The sequence below is a fragment of the Pleurodeles waltl genome, chromosome 4_2 (genome assembly GCF_031143425.1).
Source record: "Pleurodeles waltl isolate 20211129_DDA chromosome 4_2, aPleWal1.hap1.20221129, whole genome shotgun sequence".
NCBI lineage: Eukaryota > Metazoa > Chordata > Amphibia > Caudata > Salamandridae > Pleurodeles > Pleurodeles waltl.
The window spans coordinates 947,128,411-947,134,071 of NC_090443.1; the positions used below are offsets into that span (position 1 = coordinate 947,128,411).

The window sequence follows — 5,661 nt, forward strand, 5'->3', positions numbered from 1 at the left end:
CTCCCATAACTTCCAAACCTTGTCCGCTTGAATGTCAGGTGGACAGCCTTGGCTGAGACCCCTGAATAAAATGGGAAAACTGTTCTCAACCCCAATGTGCCCAAACCTGATCATCCAGGAATGGCACATATGCCAGAAAGGCTCTCAATCATTGCATGAGACACTTCCATACTGATGAAGACTAATACCTGGGGAAAACAGTAAATAGGAGAGAAGAGTAATTATGTGAACGTGGAAAGCATAGTCCAGCTGCACACATCCCAGGATGCCATTTCTAACTACCTGGCCAGCCATAGCTGCAGCAGCAGAAGTTACCTGGTGAAAATAGAAATCACCCCCAGACTGGTGAGCCACCAAAATCACTTGAAAACTGCAGGAGTAAGCTCAACATGTCTCTAAAGGAGACTCCGAGCATGGGGTACCCTACATTGCACCTCCACAAACAAAGACTTTCTGTTGAATCCCACTGCAATAGCAGGTGGTGAAAGGAATCCATTTAGTAATGCTAGCATGAAGACGCTACAGTTGTGTGACCTCCCAATTCAACTTGAATATGAGCTAACCTTTCCACTGACTTGGATACCTGCTTCTCTGATACTGTAGCCTGATACTATATTCGCATAGCTCAATACTATTGACATCCATTTATAGAATTATTACTTATATCTTTCGTTAGGAAATATATAACTTTTTCCTTAAAATCAACGAAGTTTCGCAAGAGGGGTATGTGTATCATCAATTTACACATTTGTTTTATAACTTTCAAATATACAAAATGTAAATTAAAAACAATATTGTTTCACTTAATTGAAAAAAATTGCAGACTAAGGGGTTGTTTTCCCCTTTATTTATTACTCAAATGCATTTCTCTGTCTTTCATTTGTAGGCATCCCTTTGTAATTTCAACACATGCTGTACAATACTTATTTTGCAGGCCTTCTCAGAACAATGATTACATCATATACAATATTATTTACTAATCATTCTCTAGACACATACCTAAAAACAACCCTGCCTAAATTATAGATTGATGTACAATTTCTTGCAATGGATTATGGGAAACCTACTTAGAGCACAACTCATTATTGCTTTTGTCTTATGACCCCATCCACTGTAAATGATTATAAAGTTTTACATATGAAGAGTTCTTAGGGGGTTATAATTCAGTATTACCCTTGTAGCTGTTCTGCCTGAGAAATGATGAAAAGTTTCTCCAGGTTTGCATTGGAACTTCTGTTTTCACATTTTCCCAAAACTGGTAGTGCTAACATCCTATCAACCCACAGTATTAAAACGGGACAAGGTCTGGTAGTCTTTGTGGACCTTCCCTTCATTTTGTAGGTAGATTAAGAGGGGTCCTGAAACAGAGCATGCAGCTCTATGCCTGGAAGAATACCAGTGAACTAGTTACAACTTGGAAATGTCTCCTCCTTGCTCCTGTTGAATTTCTTGCTGTGTCTAGAAGGTGTAGAAAGTCTTGAGGAGCAATCCCTGAACATCAAGACTTTTGTTCAAGATAGCAGTCATCCCAAGAGGTTCACAGAACCTGTGGTCACTTAAGGGTTTTCAGCTCTATAGGGACCAACCTACCCACAAAATGATGCAAAGCCTGGCATCTTCATTTTAGTGGGCTTACCATGCTGAAAATTTTCCATCTGTAGAAATATTTATTAGTCAAGAGGTAAACACTTTAAGAAGGGCCAACCACCAACTTTGTGAGATGGCCACAGAGTGTTCTAGGTCCCTGTAAAGGGAAAATATGACACATTTTTGCACATCCCCAAAGAATCAGAGTGAATGCCTTTGGGTAATACCTTCCAGTTTTTTTAGTTGCTTCATAATTTCTAATCCCTTTAACCAAGTTTCTTCATTTATGTAACAGTTTCCTTCATGCAACCTAATTGGTGTTAATCTTTTTAGTTTTTTTATTTCTTAACTCTATTGTTCTGTGACCAGGTTGTTGCATACACACTTTGATCCAGCACACTTTCTCGTACCCTAAGACTCTGGTGTAATCATCTATCAAGTAGCCCCACTGGTTGTATGGACGTTTGATTATTGACAGGAAGCATATAAAAGGAGATGGGATCAGTATAATAGTTCCATTACTGTGAAACCAATTTGACTCCACAGAAAGGGCAGACAGAGTGGTGTCTAGACCATGAAGGTTGCATTAACAATTTAATCAAGGTTACAAATCAATCAATCAGAACATCAATTTATCAACTAAGCAACATATAACCATTCTGTTGTGCAGTCTAAATTTGTATATTATGAAAAAGAAGATTCAAAATTTAGGGGCCAGACGTATCAAAAAAGCCTTTTGCGATTTGCAAATAGCGATTTTTAAGAAATCGCTACTTCTGAGTCACAAAATGCTATGTATCATATTTGCGATTCGGTAATAGCGATTTCTTAAAAATCGTAAATGCTATTACCGAATTGCAAATTGCGATACAGCCCCCATTCACATCTATGGGCCTGTCGGCCCATATTTGCAAATTGTTTGTGTTGGGCCTGGCCCTTTCACAAGGCCATTCCCCAGACTTTTTGATTTTGCCTCCTTATTTTTCTGACCTTTATTGGCTGACGTTTTGATTCTGAGCACTTTTTCACTGCTAACCAGTGCTAAAGTGCATGTGCTCTCTCTTACAAATTTGGTATGATTGGATTATACCTGATTGGCATATTTAATTTACCTATAAGTCCCTTGTAAATTGGTATCCCTATACCCAGGGCCTGTAAATTAAATGCTATTGGTGGGCCTGCAGCGCAGCTTGCGCCGCCCACTGAAGTAGCCTGTCAAACCTATCTAAGGCCTGCTAGTGCAGAGCCTGTGTGCACAGTTTCCTGCCACAGGGACCTGGCACCTTCCGCTTCCGGGAGCGCCCCCGGGGCACCAGCCACCTTCGATTTCCCAGGAAGCCTCCCGGCGGCTCGGGAGAGGCTTTCCTCACTCGCCCACCACATCGGGTGCGGGCAAGTGTTTCCTCGGGCCCCCGGAGGGGTCCGAGAGTCATTCCTCCATGAAGGCAGGACTCGGGGAAGGCGCAGGGAGCGCCCCTTTCCCGGTCACTGCGCCAGGAGCAGGACGCTCCTTTCCTTTTACAGGGGCATTTCTTTTTCGGCCAGGAGTAAGAAGGGAGACCTCGACGGAGGTCCCTTCCCACTTTGGCCCCAGCAGTATTTAGTGGGCCGCGCCCAGACCCCTCCCCCACGGACAGGGGGTCCAGAGGCCCAGGCAGGCCCCCACCCCGAACATAGGCCCACAGAGGAGCCCGTTCATAAGGAGAGGGTGCCAGCTGCCCCTCTTCCCTCCAGATCCTCGCACAGCCCCCGTTTTTGCACGCCGAAGCGCTGGGGGCCCTTTACACCCACCTTTAGGCACTGGAAGTGCCCAAATCAACTAGAAAGAGGTACTTTGTAGGAAATCCAGGCTTTAGGAGCCTAATACAGATTTATAATGTTTTAGGTTTCCTCCCTGTTTAATGGTAATACATATGTGTACTAATGTTCCTTTTATGGGCATGTCTAGTTAATATGTATTTATATAACTTGTGGTATATTCTCTAATGTTCCTTTTATGGGTGTTTAGGAATTGTTCATGACAAGTGCATATACCTTTTACTATAATTCCTGACTACTGCTTATGTTGCAGAATCCTGAGTACTTACGTGTTCTAATGTGACAACTGCATATTCCTGCAGAGTATTAGTAACTTGTGTAACAGGCTGACAACTGCTAAGGTAGCAGGGTATTACTTACGTGTAATGTTGGTCTAATTATGTTTTGTGCAATACAGATTATTTTTACATAGCTCAGTGTTGTGTTTATTTTGTGGTGTACATTTTGCATCACGTGTGTTGTGTGTTGTGCAAACGCTTTACACGTTGCCTCCAGGTTAAGCCTGACTGCTCGTGCCAAGCTACCAAGGGGGTGAGCAGGGGTTATCTTGGACGTGTAACTCCCAAGCCCTGACTAGAGTGGGTAGGTTCTGCCTGGCTGAGGTGCATACCTTAGCCAACAAGAAATCCCATTTCTAACAGTTTGCATTTCCCATATTGTGAATCCCAAGGTGCTGGGGGCCTAAGCCCCCTCTGCTGCACCCCAAAACAATTTTGGAAGACATGTAAGGTGCACACATGCCAAAAGGGCATGTGTGCGTTACATGTCAATTTTAAAAATGCATTTTTAATGCATTTTTAAAATTAGCACATGGTTACCACCAAGTTCAACTTGGTGGTAATAGTGATTCCTTAATGCCCAATTTGCGTTAAGGAATTGCTTCATACATGTGCTTAAGCAATTTGGGATTCTCTAAATTGCACTGCGAATGCCTTTCTTATATTCAGAAAGGTGATTTTGCATTCGCAAATGGCCGAATTTTGCAATTCGCACCGTTTGCGAATGTAAAATTCTTTGATACATCTGGCCCTTAATGATGTACATAGTACAAAACAGGAAAAAGATAGGATCCATAAAGGAACTTCCTTAATCTAAATAAGGCTCTGCAAGTGGGAAGGGGAAATTCGAAGAGGAGGTTGTCAGCATCTGACAAATCAAATTAAGACTCAAGGGAAAATAAGAGCAAGTGTTTAAGCCTGAAGCTCAACACCATGATTAATGGAAATCAGCAGAGTTTATGAAAGGTCTTCCCTTAGTGAAGTTAGGTCAGGATCTGCTGAACTATTCTAAGGAACACACAATTAATACAAAATTGAAGGTTCTGGAAACTTTGCCCCACCAACTCTTTTGGATGGACCAATCAGGATCCACCGCCTCCTGGGAGTAGGTGAACTCACCATGTTCCCATCACGGTTCAAAGAAGCCTACAACTGCACAGCTTTGGAAAGTATTGATGATCCAATCTGACTGGTACAGGAAACGCTTTCCCATCCCCACGCACTACATGCCTATAGCCAAGTTTCAATTAGGGTTCCCCAGTCTAACAATTTCTCAGCATAAACAAAAGACAATTCCAGCTAACGAAGTAGATAGGACACCTGAAACTGGAAGAAAACATGAGAACAGTCCTGAAAAAAACATTACATTCAAAATACAAGAAAGACTTTTAAAGGATTTGGTCAGGTTTAAGGCCTACTTCCAGTCCGGCTGAGGGCTATAAATGTCAACTATGGTTTCAGCTATGTCATAAGCAAAGCATGGATTATACTTTGATTATATGCATGTGCCATAATTATACCATTATGTTGCCACACATTAACACACTAATTAATATATTATCATATTTATTAATATAAGGTTAATAATGAGATGGAGCCTTTAATTATGCTACTCCAACTTCATATTCCAGTGCCAAGAAGCTGCTTGGAACTGGAAGTGCCCCTTACCTAAATAACTTACATAAGATAACACGTGCATTGACTATGCGTAAGGCCTTGTTGTCGTTCCAAACAATGAAAGGTATGCCACTGATTCCTTAGAGAAATTAGTTTGCCTTGGTCAGGTAGTGGGGGGCTTCTAAGAGATTAGTCACAGCTCACCATAAAAGTGTATCCTCTGTTTCCCAAAGCTTGACAGTCTGATTCTCTACACAAACCACTACCTGATCTGGCTTTGCATGGTTTCGAAGACATTTAGCACAACCAAAACATGTAAATCTCCTTGAACACTACATTTTGTTATCCATGTGCATTGAGC

The 5,661-nt window shown here is 41.9% G+C and overlaps 1 non-coding gene across 1 annotated transcript; it reads right to left on the minus strand.

Annotated features, from left to right (window-relative positions):
* Positions 1-3,120: 3,120 nt before the first annotated feature.
* Positions 3,121-3,249, minus strand: LOC138294418 (small nucleolar RNA SNORA76). Its single transcript, XR_011203427.1, has one exon. It is a non-coding gene; the product is annotated as a small nucleolar RNA SNORA76 (small nucleolar RNA).
* Between the last annotated feature and the right edge of the window lie 2,412 nt (positions 3,250-5,661).